This window comes from Bison bison, unplaced genomic scaffold (assembly GCF_000754665.1).
Source record: "Bison bison bison isolate TAMUID 2011002044 unplaced genomic scaffold, Bison_UMD1.0 scf7180017864135, whole genome shotgun sequence".
NCBI classification, from domain to species: domain Eukaryota; kingdom Metazoa; phylum Chordata; class Mammalia; order Artiodactyla; family Bovidae; genus Bison; species Bison bison.
Genome location: NW_011494707.1, coordinates 3,088,372 through 3,109,104, shown reverse-complemented (window position 1 = coordinate 3,109,104; position 20,733 = coordinate 3,088,372).

The window sequence follows — 20,733 nt, the reverse complement described above, 5'->3', positions numbered from 1 at the left end:
ACGCGGCGGCGCCTCCGCGGCGCGGGGCGGGGATGTCTGGCCGGGGCCGCGCGGGCAGGGGGACAAGGGGCAGTGGAGAGTTCTCTCTCCAGGGAGCGTGGCCAGGTCGGCGCCACCCCGCGCCCACAACCTAGCTCGGGGACCTGGTTTCTGGCTGCGGTTGGTGTGATTTCGAAGCCCTCAGGGTTTCACAGCAAACCTGCTTCAGTTGTTCAAGGCTTGGAGCTTGTTTCCCAGAAGAAGAAATTGGAAACGGGTGGAGAACAGGACGTGTCGCTGGCATTGATGGGGGTCCTTATAGTACAATGACTTTGAAGTGAGCCAGATACCCAGAGAATTGGGGCTGGAGAGGGGGCTGCGGTGGTAAGCTGATAAGAGCCTAGAGGCCCCACTGGACTTGGAAACGTTGATAACCGTGGTGGAGCGCAGATGGGCGTGGAAACCAGAGTCCGGCAAAGTGAGGCATGGATTGGGCTGTAGTTCTGTGGAGGCAGCAAGGGTTGACGACTCTTTTTAGACACATGGCAGTGAAGGAAGAGATGGCCATTGTTCTTAAGCCACAGACAGAAAGCCCAGGAGAACTCGGAATTAGAGGCACTCCCAGCACCCGTTCTCCCACCTGTCTTTGGTTTGTTCAGGGGTCTGCCCCTCCCCAACACTCGCTGACCCCATCCCTACCGAGGAGCCGAAGAAAGTCCCTTCTCCTTGCTGGTTACTGGTTGAAGCCCCACATAAAAAGAATCTGGATAAGATATGCGTGGGGGAAGGATTGGGTGGGGGTGCGCGACATGGGGACGCCATCTTTGAAAACATCTTTCCTCCCCGACTTCTTCGTTTGGATGTTGTCCGTCTCGGCCCGTCTTTTCTCCAAGGTATTCATGGAACACTCGTCCTGCTAGGCCTGAGGGAAGTGAGGAGGGGGCAATCTGTAAGTCTCCATGCTCCTGGAGCACACCTTCTAGGCAGGCGGAGACCAAGAGGCAAGGGAATGAACCCTTTGTTGCGTGCAGTTACACGCTGTGGAGAAAAAGTAAACCTGAAAGAGGATGGGGAGTTGGTTATAATTTAAAATAGCGTAGTCAAAGCAGACCTCACTGAGAAAGTAATATTTAAGTAAGGACCTGAAGGAGAGATGAGGGAGCCAGGTGGACACTGTAGGTCGAGGGGACCGCAAGTGCAGAGGCCCCGAGGCCAGAGTCCACTGGCATGTGTGAAGAAGTGCGAGCAGATGCAGCTGGAGGGAGAGGACAAGGAGAAGACAACTGAACGCCAGGTCTGAGGGACAATGGGAAGACGGGCAGAGCATGTATATTGTGTCTGGGTGTGCCCCATGTAAGTGCGCCCCTATCTTGCCAACAGTCTCGCGATGAAGCCCATCTGAAGAATGGCTGAGCAGAGGAGAGATGAGGAGCCCGGGTTCCTGATGACGTTGAGCACCCAAATCGGCTGATCCTGGAGCTCATTTCTTATGTTCACTGAAGCTGGAGGTTCCGTTTCTTGCCTTCAGAGGCAGCCTAACACAAATAATTATCTTCTTAGAACCTAAGCATCTTCTCCAAGGGGTTATCATGGTAGGTTTCTTGAGAAGTTATCACTTCCAGGTTTTATAAAGACTAAATTTTCCTTATTTTATTTCAGTGCTTCACCCCCAGTGGGTGCTGGGCAGCTTTCAACTGCGGGAAAACTCATCAACGTTGTGGACTCTGCAGCGGTGTGGAGTCGGGTGTCTCCCTGATGGTTTGAAGGATTCAGCCTTTCTCCATCCTTCTGCACAGCTCTCCTCAGCTGTTTGGCTTTTTGTCCATAGACTCACCTGTAGCTCCATGATTATCGAATGGCTGTCACAGCTCCAGACACAGCTCCAGGCTTGATCCCTGCACTGGGAAGATCCCCTGGAGAAGGGAATGGCAACCTACTCTAGTATTCTTGCCTAAGAAGAAATACTCACACGAGGGAACAAGCATAGCTGCCTGAGTACAGAGAACTCGTCCAAGGTCAGCTGTTTATAATAGTGGTAGTAACTACACTCGGGCCAGACTGGTCAGGAACACACATTTCAAAAGTTAATTACAGTATTCACTTTATTAACAGATTTTCTAGAACAGAAGATTCCCTTGATTGAGAACTGTGTGTGTGTCCTTTGTCCATTTATCTGTGAGATTGTTGAATTTCTAATTGATTTATAGAAGTTCTTTAAACACTAAGGAATGGGGCTTCCCTGGTGGCTCAGATGGTAAAGAATCTGCTTGAAATGCAGGAGACTCAGGTTTGATCCCTGGGTTGGGAAGATCTCCTGGAGAAGGGAATGGCTACCCACTCCAGTACTCTTGCCTGGAGAATCTTATGGACAGAGGAGACTGGAGAGCTATAGTCCACAGGGTCGCAAAGAGTCAGACATAATTAAGCGATTTTTTAATTGAGCGATTTTCACTTGCAGGCCAAGATGTGTCACAAGAATCACTAATATTTTTTCCCCTAAGTTTCTACACTGTGTGTGTGTTGTTCCTTGTTGCCAGATGCCATGTGCGCGGGCGATGTTAACGGCGCACTATGTGTGCCAAAGGGCCTGAACTTGTGTCGCAGGGCTGATCCCCCCCTGGCCTCCTTGGTGTTGTGGGAGGACTGCCCTGCAGGCAGGGAGGAAAGTCGTAGCCAGTGGGACTGGCCACCTCACCTCCCCCCACCCCCCGCCAAGAATGTCCCCTATGTCATGTTTGTGTGTGTGTGTTAGCTCAATCGTGGCCAACTCTTTGCAACCCTAAGGACAGTAGCCCTCCAGGCTTCTCTGTCCATGGAATTCTCCAGGCAAGAATCTTGGAGTGGGTTGCTCTTTTCTTCTTCTAGTTCCTTAATCATTGCTCAGGTGATTGTGAGCATTTTTATAATGGAGAATTTGGCTTGTGTTTAAGAAATATATTGGTATAAATCATCATATATGTACTTAGATATAATTTTATGAAAAGATTCAGAAGGAAAATTGATATAATATTTTTCCAGGCTATTTGTAATGTCAATCAAAATTAGCAATTCATGTACCCACTGACCCAGCAAACCTACCTCTATAGCTTATAGAAATGATATATCCACACTGTATACAGAGATGTATGAGAATGTTTCTCTCTTATGTAGGTTGTAAATTCATTTTACAGATGTCTCATTTTCTGCTCTCCACCCCAGAACAATGTCTGGCATACCATAGGCATCAGTACAAATTTTAGGAAAGAATGAAGAGTAAAAGCTGGAAAAATCTAAGTCTCATGGCTGAATAATTATGGTACCTCCATCTACCATACTCTACCACCATTAAGGATACTCTACCACCATTAAGGAATGAGATCCAAGCGTGTAGATCTCTAAGGTATAATGTTAACAGACAGCAAGGTGTAGGGTAGGGCAAATTGTATGCTACTGTTTGTTTAAAATAATATACATAATAAATTCAGCAGAGTACTGATAGTGCTGCAAGATAAGATTTTATGGTTCAAATTATATATTATGTCAATCAGACTGTTTTGTTCTCAGGGTTTCCAATGTTCTGCTTTTATTACAAAAAGCATCTGAACTTCAGACATCTCTAATGATGTATTACCTGGCATACTGCCACTGAAGCTGTGTAACCACTGTCTTAATGATCTAACTAAATCTCCTCATAATGTAATTAGAAGAGGTGAACATTTTCCCACTTTGGAATACTAGTTACCAAAACTGTCACAGTGTTAAAGTAAAAATGATTCCTTTCTCTTGCATTTCAATTAAAAAGCACATGCATGAGAGAAAGTTGAAAACAAAAAGGGCAACTTTATGCTATATGTTAGGTCAGTGCTCAAGTCCACAGACTACGTTTAAAGGTAAACTTCCTGGTTCTGGTCCTCTAGTAAAAATGGAACTAATGAACCAACTTCATAATTATCAGGAAATACATGTTAGCTATTCATTCATAATCAAATCTTTCAATGATTTCTAAGACTCTTTTGGTATCCTGTTTTGGTTGAGCTAGTTCAGGAGACACACTGGTTGAAAAAAGATTGAGAAAACATGTTTTAAGGTTGGAAGGTCCATCTTTGAAAAATAAAGATTTAAATATAGCCCTTGAAAAGGTTATTTAACCCAGAATTGCTGGACATGACAAGTAGACAGAAAAAAAGAGTCATGTTTAAATGCATAAATAAAAAACTGTTGGTAGGTTTTTCAAAACAGAAGTAATTCTTCCAACTCAAAGACATCTGCTGAAAGTCGAAGTTATCCTACTACATGATTCATATTATTTCTAACATCCAGAACTAAATATTTGATTTTTATATGTTTGTTTATTTTATGATGTTACTGTTAAATTTTTATTATCAACCTGAAAAAAAAAAGAAACAAACTATATAAACATAAGCATGCATGTTTGCTAAGTCGCTTCAGTCATGTCCAACTCTTTGTGACCCCATGGACTGTAGCCTGCTAGGCTCCTCTGTCCAAGGGATTCTCCAAGCAAGAATACTGGAGTGGGTTGCCATGATATGAGTATATACAGAAATGTGGATACAGGCAAAGATGTCTGAACAAGTTTATAAGAAAATAGCAATAATGGGATGGGGGACAAGAGTGTGAGAAACTCTTTACTATATAATCTTTTGCAGTGTTTTTTAACATGTATTACCCATTCTAAGTAAATAAATGAAATTCTGTGTATGAGTGCCTTTCCTATCAGTTCCTTCATCACCATTCCTACAGGGACATTACAATTCTATTAATATCACTCAGCACAGCCAGAGCAAGCATGACCTCAGCTTATAGATGCAGTTTGCACTTGTCTTCCTCCATCTGCACCTCGCCTTTCAACACTCTTCTGTCTTTGGCCCAGTCACGTTTCCCCTCATTAGACTATCCAGGACAGGAGCCAAAGAGCTAATTCATACTGTGGTGTAAATGACTGCCACAGTTCACTGCCTTGCTTCTTTCAGGGGTTTTGCCATTTTAATAGGGGCAGAGTCTTGAGCCAGGAGACCCGAGTTCTGATTGAACAGACTGCAGGATGGGCAGCTGTTCATTGTCCAAGTCGAGGTATTCAGCAGCCCCGGGCACCTGCCCTGCCCCTTCCTGTCCCTTTGAGTGGTAAGAGGCAAGAGAGCTAAGTGGGAGGGCTTTGAGAGGCATTAACTGTTGATTCCCCTCTTCCAGGAAGGAGGAGCTGGGATGTGCCTTCCCTGCGGGTAGCTAAACACAGGCTTGCTGAAGTGCCTTTACAGCAGCCTGAGGGGCCTGGGCTGTGATGTGCAGAGAAGAGCAAGGTGACCCTACTGCCATGGCCATCCCCAGCTCTCCCGGCTTGTAGAGGGTGTGTATGAGGACTCAGGAGCCAGTTCCACGAGCTACAGGCCCCCCGTTCTTTATCCAAGCCCCAAGAATACACCTAAGAACAGGTGGAGTCAGGTGGGCATTCAGCCAGAGGAGCTGTCATCTGAGGTTATAGAAGCTGGAAGAGCTCTGTTTCTCTACAGATCCAGCCCAGAATACTGTCCAGATTCTCCACCCTGGGATCCCTAGGACAATGGGGGGTTTGTAAATTAATTGTTAATGAAACTTTCAGTTTGACTTTTGACCAGCAGTCTCTTACTGACTTATTAGTAAATACTAACATGTTTCTGTGAAAATGTCATCAAATAAAATGGAGGAAAACATCTTTTCTAGCTAAGAAAAGCAAAAGGACAAAAAAGGCTGGGGTCTCCCAGCAGGGACTCCTCTTCCTCTGGGTGATGCTGCTCTGATCTTCGTCATTCCCTGCCCTTCCCCAGTGCTGCTGAACATGCTTCACTCCACCTTCACACCCCTGGGCGTGTGTGGGTTTCAGCATAGACTCGGGGACCTATTTGGGCATGTGCTGGGCTGCATCCTGCAGGCCTGCAAGCCTTGGAGCTGCCCAGCCATGAGACGGAAGAAAGAGCCTGAATACAGAGAGCAAGACATCAGGGGTTATCAGATAGCAGAGCTTATCTAAGTCTGAAGCCTTATGTCCTGGAGAGACACCCCCTACCCCATACGGCAGACAGGACACGGCTGTAGTCTTGCTATGGGGAAGAGGAAAAAAAAGAGGTTGACGCTTACATGGGGAATTAACATCAAGTTGGCTCATCAGTTACCAGGGAAACCAGTGGCTGGGACAAGGGGCAAGCACGCAGACAGTTATTGATTGGGCCTTATGATTAAAGAGACTAGATAGTGATGTGAGAGAAGCAGGAACTGGTCAAGCAGGGGATGGACAGAGAGCAGGAGAGCAGCCATCTTGAACAGCCTGACCACACAGAGAGTGAATCGTGAAGAGCTGCTGATGGGGTCTTGGAGAGGAGCTCTTGTGCTCTTCTAAGACACCATGTTCTTCCCTCTCTTGCTGTGACTTTGAGAAGAAGCCATGGCCCCGGAAGCTGTTGGTGCCATCTTGCCATCCTCAGGAGAGTGGGAGTCAGGATGAAGGCAGAGAGGAGGCATAGAAAGAAGCCAGGTCCTTGAGACATTACTGACCTGCTGGCTCGTGATCTTCCTGAAGCCTGCCCTATCCAGACCTTTCAGTTCTAGGAACCAGTGAGTCAACTTTATTGTTTAAGCTAACTGAAGCATGATTTTGCTGTCCCAGTTGAAAAATTTCTAATGGATTGCTGAGGCAGGTACTACTGGCAGGAACCAAAGAGCTCTAAGGCTGCCCCGTGGGGGTCTGCTCATGCCGGGCCAGGGAACACCCGACCTCCCTCCGACCTGAGAAGACAGTATTGGCAGATTCCACCAACACTGGGATAAACCAGGTGGTGAAGGGAGACTCTCTCCCTCAACAACTCCCTACCTCTCCAGCTATGGGGGCCAGGCCAGGCTTTGAGCCGGGAGGAGAAGTGACTGTTCCTAGGCTGGACAGCAGTCAGCTGCACTGCCTCAGGCTCTCCTCTAAGAAGAGCAGGCTCAGGAGGAATGGGAGGGAGGAAAGACCCTGGGGAAGAGAAGGAACCCCTAAGATAGAGACTGGAATCCAGGCTGTGGCTCAGAGTAGGATCCATGAGCACTGCTGGGGCAGATGGGGTATCTCGAGTATCCTTAATGACAATGTTTTCTTCCCCGTGGAGGCCTGGGGAGCAAAGTTGACTTCAGGGACAGTAAAGATGAAAACCCCCAATTTATCAATTTATACACAAGTGACCCGCCTGCCAATGCAGGAGCTGTAAATATACGGGTTGGATCCCTGAGTTGGGAAGATCTCCTGGAGTAGGAAATGGCAACCCACTCCAGTATTCTTGCCTAGGAAATCCCATGGACAGAGGAGCCTGGCAGGTTTTGGGGAGCTATGGGGTCGCAAAGAATTGCACATGACTGAAGCGACTTAGCTCACACACACACATGATGTAAAACCCCAACTGCTCCTTTCTGGATCCTGACATTCGCCCAGATCGTCTCTAGGACAGTCAGAAGCTGCTAACAGTGGAAGGGAGCTTGGGGAAAGAGGGGCGTATTCAAACTGTACGTCTTTGGTTCGTTTCTATTCCATTTGCAGACAGCACAGAGGCTCAGAGCTCAGACTTGGAGCTAGGCTGCCCGGTGTGAGGAGCAGCTGCACCAGTGTGAGCTGAGGCCAATTGTTTCACCCCGACCCCAGGCCTTGGGGGTATGACCTCCCTCACAGGGTTGTCAGTGAGGCTCCTGGGCACTAATATCTACACACACGTAAGGCATTTCACAGTAATGGCTGTGATTGTGATTATTATTTACTTTAAAAATTGAGGTGTAATCTTGAAACTAATGCAATCAGCTGTGAAATTTTCACAAATGATGTAGAGAGATCAGATCAGATCAGTCGCTCAGTCGTGTCCGACTCTTTGCGAACTCATGAATCGCAACACGCCAGTCCTCCCTGTCCATCACCAACTCCTGGAGTTCACTCAGACTCACGTCCATCGAGTCAATGATGCCATCCAGGCATCTCATGCTCTGTCATCCCCTTCTCCTCCTGCCCCCAATCCCTCCCAGCATCAGAGTCTTTTCCAATGAGTCAACTCTTCGCATGAGGTGGCCAAAGTACTGGAGTTTCAGCTTTAGCAATAGCAGGGTCTAAAAACTGCTGGGTCATTAAATAAAATTTCAGCTATTACTTTTGGCCTCCTTTTTCTCATCTTTTATTGGAGCTACTGACATTGAGTCTATATTCCTTTTTTATTCTTCTCCCTGGTATCAGTGAATGTTGGTGGAATTGGAAGAATATGCATAATCAATCCTTGGCTACTGCAAGCTGCTTCATCATAGTTCAGTTCAATTCAGGTGTGACTGAGATGCTCCTATCTGCAGCCCTGGAACTAGGAACACTTGTGGAGAAAATTCAGCTCACCTGGTTCTTTGGGTTCGATCTTGTATGCTCCAAGTGACCTCTTCACTGCTGTTTGGGTTCACCCTGCAAACCTCCACATTTTCCATGCTGTGTCGGTGGTCCACAGTGTCTCTCCTGAGACCCCTGGAGGGAGATGCTTTGCTGGTGGTGGAAAGAACAGAGGCTTGGGTCACTCCATCTGCTGTCCTAGACTTGTGGCTTCCTCATTTCTCCCTTGAGGGTGCCAGGGACTTGTGGGGGACTCACCATGTCCTACACAGGGGCTCATAAGCTACCTGAGGTTCATACTGGCTGCAGTGAGTCCCCAGAGAGGGCATTTTGCTTTGGGAACAAGAGAAGGGTTGGAGCTTTCCATGTTGTGCCCACACCCCCCCAGACTCTCAAGGACAATGCAGAGGCTACAGTGCCCATGACCCTAGATATAGGTCTAGGCTGTGGTGGGACAGCTAATAGTTGTTTTCTGAATCTCTGAGGATAAGGAGAGAACATTTCTAGCCTGAATCCAGTGAGGCTGAGTTCTTTGAGATACACAACTGGAGACTAGTTTTCTTCTAAAAGAGATGTGATAGGAAACAAAGGGCTTGCATTTATTCCTGTTACCAAAGGAAAGATTTCCCATGATGTAGTTTAGGTAAAGACTGATGTGGATGTTTGGAAGCCTTGAAATCCAAATGAATAAAACTGACACTATCCAATAGAATTTTCTGATGAAAATGTTCTATGTTTACACAATCCAGTATGGTAGCCACAAGCTACAGGTGACTATTTAGTGCTTGAAATGGGGGAAGTGTAGTTGAAGAACTGAATTTTAAAGGATATTTAATTTTGATTGATTTAAATATGCATAGTCACTAGTGGCTGGTGATGATCACTTTAGACACACAGTTATAGACAACTGACTTTCACTACAGTAATGATTTGGGGAAAGAAAGTAGCATTTTTGAGAGTTGTATTTCAAACACAGTGGTGGATGGTTTCTGTAACAAAATTATCTCATTCAATCCCCACAATTTAGAGGGATAAACTGGGGGCCAGAGAGAGGTGACTGGCCCAAGGTGGCATCCTTAGAGGGCTCAAGGGAAGGGTTCAGCCCTGGGTCTGGCCCATTCTTTCTCCAAGCACCATCCTGTATGCTCTATAATCAGAGAGACTCAAGATGGACTGGAGGGGGTTATCTTACAGCAACAAAGCTAATTAAGGCCAGAAAACACAACTTTGTGGTTACGGAAGTTGGGATTATCTTAAGAGAAGAATACTGAGGGAACCAATCAGTCTTTAGTATTTAGTTTTTGGAGGAGAATAGCAGGCTGCCTCTCTCACCACTACTGAAAGTGGCACTTAATTCTGGCTACAAAGAGCATAGAGGAAAAGGTTTTAAAGCCTTACCTCTGTCACGGGGGCACTTCTTTCCACATCTCAGTGAGCCTGAGTGGACTGCAGGTCCCCATGGGCCAACTCTGGTCCAGGAGGAACTCAAGCCTTGGGGCACTGTGAGTAGCATTTAGACTAACCAGAAACTGGTGGCTTCTGAAGCAAAAGCCTGTATTCAGATCATCTGTAGATCTCAAAACTGATGTTAACAAAAGCACGCAGCGTGAACAGCCTCTCTGCTCAACCACTCTTGATATGGAGTTATTGCCAAGCTTCAGCAGATGAATAGAATTGTGAGGAAACTCTCTGCTCCACTCAACTGTGGGCAGGAAACAATTCCTTAAAAATCCACCATGAAACTAAAAGTAATTTAGATTGTATAGCTTTGAGGAAAAAAACTTCTCTTGCAAAGATTTGAAAGGAGAGTTTGACATGTAATTGACAACAGATGGATTTTTTTTTTAATGAAATGAACATGGTCAGTACTGTATGTATTGGATGTTGCAGTTTTCCAAAGTAAGCCGTCATTTTTGGCATGTCACTTGAGTTAAGAACACAGCATCATCGTAGACCAATTATACATATTCTGGTGAACTTGGCATGCCATTTTGTTTTCCCATCACTCACTTAAAACAGGATGTCTGCCATTCTGAGAATGAATTAAAATTCTATTTGGTGATCTGTACACTGTGATGTGAAATAAATTATGAATTGGGACTGCTTTGATGTTCCAAGCAAAAAATATATAAAGCTTGAAATTGAAAGTTTACATGATGCTGTATTAATTACAGAGTGAAATAAAGGATTTGGAAGTTTGTTTTTTCTTTTTTCTGGTAGCAATACTTAGAATTTTAGGTTCTTCCAAGAAAAAATCCCCAGTAGTTGTTAATATTTGTAAACCATAATTTTCCTGGAGCAAGTGACCTATGAAACTCTGTTTATGGCACTAATGTTTACCAATCAAACTTGCACAGAGTATGTTATCAGGGAAATCAACTCTGCATACCACAGAGGAAGGCCTATGCCCAGCCATGGCAGTCTAGATAACAGGACAGTGTGTTAGAAATCTCACGTTCTGCTTTTCTTTCCCTCCTTACCATTCTTTCCATGGGTTCATTACAGGGCATGAGTCTAATAAAACAAAGTGCTGAGAAGTAAATCACCTGAGTAATACGTATAGGACAGTCTCCTACACCATCTGTATACATAGAGGTTGGTGTTCTTTGGAATGTGATGAAGCAGTTTGTGAATCTTTAAGGTAGGAAACCATTCAAGACAGGCTGGGTCTGTGGTGGGTTTAGAAGAGTCGGCAGGTTGGGAGAACATCAAGGGGCAGGCTGTCCAGGCAGAAGGGGAGGCCTGAGCCAGCAAACGAGGGGCAGCAGTAGGGCCACCTGGAGTAAAGTAAACAGCTGGAAGACCTGGTGGCCTGGAAATGGGATTTGTTCTTGGAGGTTCCTCAGAACTTCTGTACACCTAGGCTGAAAAAAGCATACAAGTTGGGTCATATGAATATTTGTTTTGGAAACAGATGTTTTTTGGAAATGGTTTTCATTGGTAACAGAATTATGAATAGGTTTTAGGATTAGGAGGTCCTGTTGCTGGCTAGCATGAGATTCTTATCTTTTGATTCTTACAGGACTAGCAAGTACAGTCTAGTGCACAGGGCTATGGTCTGAGAGGAGGAGGGAGGAGGTCTAGTCCCAGCTTCACCACCCAGACTGACTTCAGTCTCTTCTATGTAAAATGCCTGGTGTGGGAGGAAGGAGATGATAATCAGAGGGAACTGCCAGTTTGGAACACAGGAGGTTGTACTCTAGCTGTGCCCACTCAGTGCAGGGAGACTTGCTAATTGTCTTTTCCTGGGACTAACCTCAGTGACATCTCCCCACCTTCTACAAGAAGCTCAGTGCCCTCTTATGAGCATGCATATTTTAGGTATGAAAAAAATCCAAATGTCCCCCAAATCAATGATTTAATGGCTATTCCTATCATCTGAATTAAACAAAACAATTGAATGGAGATGACTCAGATTTGAAATGGTCAATAAGCTGATGTAGCAGTCAGGAGAGGCTAGGATTCACTGCAATAATGAATATGCTGTAATCTCAGGGCTTAAAATAGCAAAGGCTTATTTGTTGTTCCCATGTAAGTCCATTACTGGTTAGCTGGGAGCCCAGCCCATATCACTGGTTCCAGGAATGGGCTGCCATATCTGCTTCCTCAGGTGCCGGCTCCTGGATGGGGCTGAGGGGGCAAGAGAGCAAGGACAACTGTCCTCAGGTTCTTGAAGTTCCTGCTGGAAGTGACATTCACTTCTGCTCACCTTGTATGGGCCAAAGCACATCCGATGGCTGGGCCTAACTTCTTCAGAGGGTGGGAAGGTACAATACCATTATGTTCCCCAGGAGATGGGGAGCTAGAAGTATTTGCATGCATGCTTAGTCACTTGGTCGTGTCCGACTCTTTGCAACCCCATGGATTGTAGCCCTCCAGGCTCCTCTGTCCATGGAGATTCTCCAGGCAAGAATACTGGAGTGGGTGGCCATGTCCACCTCCTCAAGGGGATCTTCCCAACCCAGGGATCAAACTCAGGAATCCTGCCACTACAGGTGGATTCTTTACCATCTGAGCCACCATGGAAGCCTGAAGTATTTGGAACAGCATGAATGCCTGGCACAACAGAAGTGCCAGGCATGGCCCAGCTTTATCACAAGTCTTTTGGTAACATTACTGGTCTGCTATGCTGCCCTAACAAAGTGCCACAGGCTGGGTGGATGAAATAGCAAAAAAATTTTTCTCCCACTTCTGACGGCTAGACGTCTGAGATGAAGATTTGGCAGCATTGGCTTCTTCTGATGCCTCTCTTCTTGGTTTGTGGGCGGCTGTCTTCTCCTGGTGTCCTCACATGGTCTTCCCTCTGTGCACGTCGGTGTCCTAATCTCTTCTTATAAGGACACCGGTCATATAGGACTAGGGCCCATCTCAATGACTTCACTTTACCTTGGTACCTCTATTTGGGGGAGCACAATTCACCCCTTAACAGATACGTAAAAACTGGGGCCTATCTCATGCATTGCGGCTATGACAATACTAGGAGCATGCAAAACTTTTTTTATTTTTGGTTGTGCTGGGTCTTCACTGCTTTGAGCAGAGGCTACTCTCTGTTGCAGTCCAAGGGCTTCTCACTGCAGGGACTTCTCTTGTTGCAGAGCTCGGGCTCTAGAGCACATGGACTTCAGTAATTGTGGCACAGGGGCTCCGTACTTCTGGTTCTCCGGCTTTAGAGCACAGACTCAGCAGCCATGGTACACAGGCTTAGTGGCTTTGTGGCATGTGGGATCTTCCTGGAACAGGGATCGAGCCCCTGACTCCTGCATTGGCAGGTGGATTCTTTACCACTGAGCCACCAGGGAAGCAAAACTTTTTGATACATCTTATTCCTATACTTGGTGCCGAAACCCTAATGAAATAAATTTCTGCAAACAAGTCATTACTTGCTATGACCTTTAAGACAGATGCTGTGATTAGGATTTAAAAGTTAAAAGAAATTTAAATTCAATGGCAGGCCTATAGCGAAAGCTTTCCTAATTCATCTCATATCCTATATTCTTTCTGAACTTAGACTGTACAGAGTGCAGAAGACTGATTTAATTTTTTTAAGTGTTCGATACCTTTTTCTTTTTTTAATGCACCTTTATTATTTTTTTGGACTGTGCTGGATCTTTGCTGCTGCACGTGGGTTACTCTCTAGCTGTGGTATGCAGGCTTCTTCTTGTGGTGGCTTCTCTTGTTGCAGAGCAGGGGCTCTAGGCACACAGGCTTCAGTAGTTGTGGTGCTCGGGTTTAGTTGCTTCACAGCATGTGGGATCTTCCTGGACCAGGCATTGAACCTGTGTCTTCTGCATTGGCAGGCAGATTCTTTACCACGGGAGCACCAGGGAAGTCCTGATTTAATTTTTTACTGTAATTTTCTTGTGATCTCTATATGGTAGAAAATCACAGACCAGTTAACTGTTTTTGAATATTTCCCTGCTATTAGCCATTGATCCAGGCTAGTGATTCTGAAACTTGCCCATATAGCAGAATCCCAGGAGGTCTGGGATGTACCTGAGGGTTTGCATTTCTAACAAGTCCCCAGGTGGTGCTGTTCCAGGTCCGGGGACTAGACTGCAAGGAAGGCTGGTGTAGAAATCTGCAGCTGGGATGGTAAACACCATCTTCACATGCTTCCTCATCTGGGTACCTGTATGGTTCATGCAGGTACACACGCTGGCACCTTCTAGGCACAAGTAGGCAAGCGAGTCAGAATTGTGAATCATCTGACCAGGACAAGCTCTTTTGTATTCTTAGTCTCTGTATAAACCATGTACTATTATTACTCACTCTGCACCAGGCCTGCCTCCTCTTGGCTCACTTTTCAGTTACTTTATTTTTGTTTTTTAGAACAGAGGGTTCTAATAGAACATTCTTTGTAACAGTTATGCTAATTCCACCAGTTTTGAAAAAGAAAAAAAGACTTACCCAATCCTTTTTCCATTTCCAACCGGTGCTGTTTTCATAAACAAAATTCCCCGGGCCCAGGGTTAACTGTGACCAGTTCTGCTTTGGGGGATCATGGAACTTCCTGCTAAGACATGACACTCACTCTCTTCTTGACCTCCTTGCCCTCTGTTGGGCTGCAGACTCCGGCCCTGCCACTAGGAATGGTGATGTTTTAGTTCCCCAAGGAGTGGTGATGGCCAGGGAGGTGACAAGTATACATGCCCAGAACAGGTGGCTGAGGCAGGCCTGTTCTCTGCCTTCCCAATATCCGTTGTCCTTTTCTTCCTTACTAACTGGACCCCAGTATTGTTCGGGGTGGCAATGTGTCCCCTAAATACCATGGTAATGCCCTTGCAGCCAACAGTGGCTGTGTGATCCAGTACTGACCAATGACATCCAAGGAGCTTCTGTGTGGGACTTCCAGGGAATGGCTTTTTAAATGGGTCTGGCTCAGCTGGGGTGCTCTTATCCCTTTCCTTTTCCTTTTTTTCCTTCCTAGAATGCAGATGCAAGACTTGGAGTTGTAGCAGCCACTTTGCTACAAGAGCTGCACATGGAGGAAGCTGGAGCAGGAAGAAAGAAGGGACCTGCCTCTTTAATGACTTCCCTGCAGCTGCTGATCTCCAGACTTCCTCTTCTGTGAGAAAACAAACCCCTTGCTCAGCAGGGCCTCCGTCAGGTTTCTGGTTACTCAGTTACCCACAAGGGCTCTGCTTCGGGCAGTGTGGTAGCTGGGAAGGAAAAGAAGTGGTTGAAGGAGGACAGGAGTGTGCTCCCTGCTGCTGTCACAGTAATGAGAAGTGGTGACCACCATTTCCTGAGCACTAATATAGCTCAAGCATGATGCCAAGCCCTGGACACAGATTACCATGGAGTTGAAAGGAATCCTGAGCTTTATCCAGCCTCACCCTTTCCCCTGAGGATGCCAGACTTGGAAGGAGGGTGGGGTTGGACAACTTACATGGGACCTGGGAGCTGAGCATTCTGTATATAAAGAAATGGGAGCTGGGAGCTGAGCATTCTGTATATAAAGAAAAATCATGTCTCTCACTTTCCAAATGTATCAAGACACTGTTGTGATTAATATAATAGTATAGGGACTTCCCTGGTGGTCCAGTGGTTGAGAATTTGCCTGCCAATGAGGGGACATGGGTTTGAGCCCTGGGCCAGGAAGATCCCATGTGCTGTGGAGCAACAAAGCCTGTGTGCCACAAAAACTGAAGTCTGTGTGCCCCAGAGCCCATGCTCCACAAAGAGAAGCCACAGCAATGACAGGCACCACAACGAAGAGTGGCCCCTGCTTGCTGCAACTAGAGAAAAGCCTGTGCACAGCAGCAAGGACCCAGCACAGCCAATAGATAATAAGAAACAACAGAGACAACAGAATAATATATATTAATATGTAAAATAATATATATTAACATGTCATATATTATCTATAACATATACATATATGTATATGTTAACATATATAATAATATATATTGATATAATAAAAGCATTGCTAAATGCAGAGGTTGTGGCCGTGATGAATTTTCTTGGGTGTGTGTGTGTGTGTTTAAAGGGTTTTCATACCCCAGGGTTATGAACCCCTCCTCATGCAGACCTGCCCTGTGCCGCTCCTTCTCTGAGAAAGCCCCCTGGGAACCTCAGGGCCTTCCTTACCTTGAGTTCAGCTCTGACTCTGGGTAGCTCGTACCAGTGATCTGGTCCACTTGAGGGCAGCTGAGAATAAACCCTTCTGAATATTTGGAGGTCAGTAGTCATATGTCTGGAGAAGGCAATGGCACCCCACTCCAGTACTCTTGCCTGGAAAATCCCATGGACGGAGGAGCCTGGTAGGCTGCAGTCCATGCTAAGGGTCGGACATGACTGAGCGACTTCACTTTCACTTTTCACTTTCATGCACTGGAGAAGGAAATGGCAACCCACTCCAGTGTTCTTGCCTGGAGAATCCCAGGGACGGGGGAGCCTGGTGGGCTGCCGTCTATGGGGTCGCACAGAGTCGGACACGACTGAAGCGACTTAGCAGCGGCAGCAGTCATATGTCTTCGCACCTCTTCCCTCATTGTCACCTTGATCTAGACTGACAGTTTATCCTGGTTTGCCTGGGATTATCCCAGTTTTGAAACTGAAAGCTCTGTCTGGAAACCTTCTCAGACCTGGGCAAATCAGTATGTTTAATCCCTTAACCTGTAACTGTCTACACTTCTTCAGGTTAAGCAGTGTGTTTCCTAAAATGTTTGCAGTAGAATGAGGTGTTTACATCTCTTTGCATCCTGACTCTGCTCTCGGGCACACTCTCCAGCTTGTCAATGTTGCTTATAAAATCAGCACCTGGAACCAAAGACAACAGTCAGTGTTGAGTTTGGTGGACTTGTCTGTCAATGCCATCAGTTTGTAACCAGTTGTACCACCATTGGCTCCTAATTGCAAGTGTGATTAAGGAAAACCATAGGGCTTATGTCTCTCAAGTCCAGTTTCCCCAGTCACACCCTGGATTTGGCAGTTGGCTTTTTTGACCTAATGGAAGTTTGTTTTTTCATTTATTTAACATTTTGGCTTGGGCCCAGGCCTCATTCTTGTTCAGGTGATGTGACTTGTGAGCCTGCAGCCTGTCTTACTGGTGGTCTTAGCCCTGTATGTGCCTTCTAAACATTTGGTAAACACTTCTTCAACACTCTCATCCAGGGCTCTGGACAAAGCACACCATCAAGACACCCTTTTAGGTGGATATGCTGTCAGTCAACAATCTGAAGTTTTCTTGTTGAGCCACCTAGGAATCCATCTCATTGTTTTTTGGCCTGTGGGGGTAATCACAGGGATTTAGAGCACAAATTCCTGAAAAATAAAGATCCGTGGGGGGGATGAAGCCTTTCCCAGAAAGGATAGGGTGTCACTGGTCAACCCCATTCTAATGAGCACAGAGAGTTGAAGCACTGACCCTATAATTTTGTGGGTGGTTTACTCCCCACAAATCCACAATGGTTGACTGACTCCCTTTGGCCACTCACAGGTCTCTGTGTCAACTCCTCTCAGCAACAATTATTTAGCAAACTCCTGGGGAGTTCAGATTGATTTGCTAACTATTCCAAGGTTTTATTCTGTCACATGAAGACATTGGTGCAGTAGGATACACTTTGACAGGTATCCTTTTAGAACTTGTGTTTTAACTTTTCTGTTCCTCTACCTGTTTCTGTGACCTTAATTACAACTGAGTTAAGGCCTACAGATAAATGCCCAGGTCTTAAATGTGCAGTTCCATGAGTTTTGACAAATGTATGGATCCGTACTACCAGCATCCCAATCAAGATACAGAGCTTGTCCATCACCACAGGCAGGTTCCCTCCCTCACCCTTCACACAGTCTAAGGCTCTACCACTGCAACAGATCTTAGACACCATTCTAACATAATTAGGGTAGAATAAATATCCTACAGAAAACATGATCTGAATGTCCTTCCTACATTCAACTGTCCCTACAGTTTAGAATGTCCCTCCCTCTACCGGCGGCAAGGTACCAAGTGTTTACTACATCTTGTCCCCATAATTCCCGTTGCTAAAACAAGCAGTTACATACATCATAACAGTTAAAGCCTTTATTCTGTGTTGTAACTTGTGGTATGTAACAAACACATGTGTAAAACTGAACCTAAATGGGGACAATCTGCCTGGACATGAGTGTCATTGGGTATGGAAGGACCAATGGCATGGTCACTGGCTGGCTGGATTAACCCTTGGGGCCTGCAGCCAGGAGAGGTGCACACAGGGGAGGGTGCTGGCTGGCCCCCACCACTGGTCTGCGTTGGCTGCTGTTTAAGGGGCCCCACATTTGAAGTGCATTGCTGACTGCTGCAACCCATACACCTGCGTGTGCCTGGGAAATGTGAGTGATTGGTGGGGCCTGACTTTGCAAATAATGAAGCTTTCGTTTGTTGCCAGAGGTGAACTGGCCCATTCACCCTAAGTGGACAGAAGAAAACTTGGAAATTCTGCCTCGTAAGGAGTGTTCACATTTATTATGATGGTGACCTCAGGAAAACTCTGGAATATTCTTTAAGTCTGATGCAAATTATGTTTTAGGAATCCTACCTCAGGTTCAGCTTTGGTGTTTTTGCCCTCCCATGGTTAAGTGCTATTCAGATCACTGGGCAGCAACAAAGAAATATTAGCAGTGATGTCAATAACAACCACCACCCTCATGACAACAGTAGCAACCGTTTACTGTTTGCTTGTGTGCTGGAAGCTGTGCTGAGGAGCTTATGTAAATCATATTGATTAATTCCCATGGCTACACCATTTATAGATGAAGTAATTGGAGTCAGACAGGTTAGGTAATCTACCTAATAGGGCTGCTGCTAAGCTGCTGCTGAGTCGCTTCAGTCGTGTCCGACTCTGTGACCCCATAGACGGCAGCCCACCAGGCTCCCCCGTCCCTGGGATTCTCCAGGCAAGAGTACTGGAGTGGGGTGCCATTTCCTTCTCCAATGCATGAAAGTGAAAAGTGACAGTGAAGTCGTTTAGTCGTGTCTGACTCTTAGCGACCCCATGGACTACAGCCTACCAGGCTCCTCCATCCATGGGATTTTCCAGGCAAGAGTACTGGAGTGGGGTGCCATTGCCTTCTCCACCTAATAGGGCTACACCATGTTAACAGCAGCATTTATACCAGTTCTACCAGCAGAGAACAGATGGCAAACTTACACTGGGTGAATGGAAGTGAGTGTAAATAAGGTGTGGACAGGCTTTAGGGAAACCATAAGGGCTCCGAACAGTGGGGCACTTGTGCCCCTAAGTCAGTAGAGAGGAGGAAGCTGGAGACAGTGAGGCTGTGTGCAGAGGGCTCTTTCAGGAGCTGTGGTCTTTGGTTGGGAGTCACTGTCAGTCACAGGGCATCCACAGATACAGGGAGAATGCGTGCCCTGACCTCACAGCACTTGCCTATCTCCACTCCCTGGGCTCTCCACTGATAAACCCAATGGAAGCAGGAGGTGGAGACCCGTTGGTGTAGTCAAGTATTTATACTGAAAATGTCTTCGCTCAGTCTATGCCATGTTTTTTTCACTTCATGTATGTTGACGTTTGTTCTACATATATTTTACACTTCAGTGTAGTCAGATTTAGCTTTTCTTTCATGGTTTGTACTTTTATATCTTATTTAAGGAATTCCTGTCCTACTCCAATGTCTTAAAAATAGGCTCTTACCTTCTTCCACAGATGTTAAGATGTTGTTTTCCACATCAGGTCTTTGGCATCCATAATTTTGTATGTGTGTGTGTAAAACAGTGATTTTTTTCCCTCCAAAGCAATTGACAGTTGTCCCAGCATCATTCACTGGTCTAAACTGTAATATCACCTTTGCCATGAATGGAGTTTTCACGTAAGGACACGCACGTGGATGTGTTCCTTGGTTGATTTGTCTACCTGGGCTTGTTATTTTATAAATACCTGGCACTCATTACGTTAGTGTCTCCAGCCTTCTTAGTAAGTCACATTATCCGGAAGTGTGAGTCCCTATCTCCTTCTCTTCCTCCTCCTCCTTCAATGTTTTTAGCTGTACTATTCCTTTTGTTACTTGCTAATATTTTGAGAATGAACTTGACAAGTTCCAGGAAAAAAAAGTTGTTGAGGTTTTGTTTGAAACTGCATTGCATTTATTGATTAACTTGGAGAGAACTGACTTATTTAAAATATTGAATTTTGAGGAATTCCCTGGTGGTTCAGTGGTTGAGACTTGGTGCTTTTACTGCTGAGGGCCTGGGTTCCATCCCTGGTCAGAGAACTAAGATCCCACAAGCCATGCAGCCCAGCCAAAAAACCCCAGGAAAATGAACAAAAATATTAAGTTTTGCCATTTGTGACTGTGGTAGATGTATCTACTTGTTGTGGTGTCCTTTCTTTTTTAAAAAATATTTATTTTTAATTGGAGGATAATTGCTTTATAATATTGTGTTGGTTTCTGCCATACATCAACATGGATCAGCCATAGGTCTACATATGTCTCCTCCCTCTTGAAGCTCCCTCTCACCTCTCATCCCCTCACCCCTCTAGGTGGTCACAGAGCACTGGTGTGAGCTCCCTGAATCATGTCAGCAAATTCTGACTGGCTATCTATTTTACATATGGTAACACGTATGTCTCCACGCTACTCTCTCAATCTGTCCCACCCTCTCCTTCCCCCATTGTGTCCACAATCTGTTCCCTATGTCTGTCTCTGTCTCCACTGCTGCTCTGCTAAAATTTCATCAGTACCATCTTTCTAGATCCCATCAGTTCAGTTCAATCGCTCAGTCGTGTCTGACTCTTTGCGACCCCATGAATCACAGCACACCAGGGCTCCCTGTCCATCACCATCTCCCGGAGTTCACTCAGACTCATGTCCATCGAGTCGGTGATGCCATCCAGCCATCTCATCCTCTGTCGTCCCCTTTTCCTCCTGCTCCCAATCCCTCCCAGCATCAGAGTCTTTTC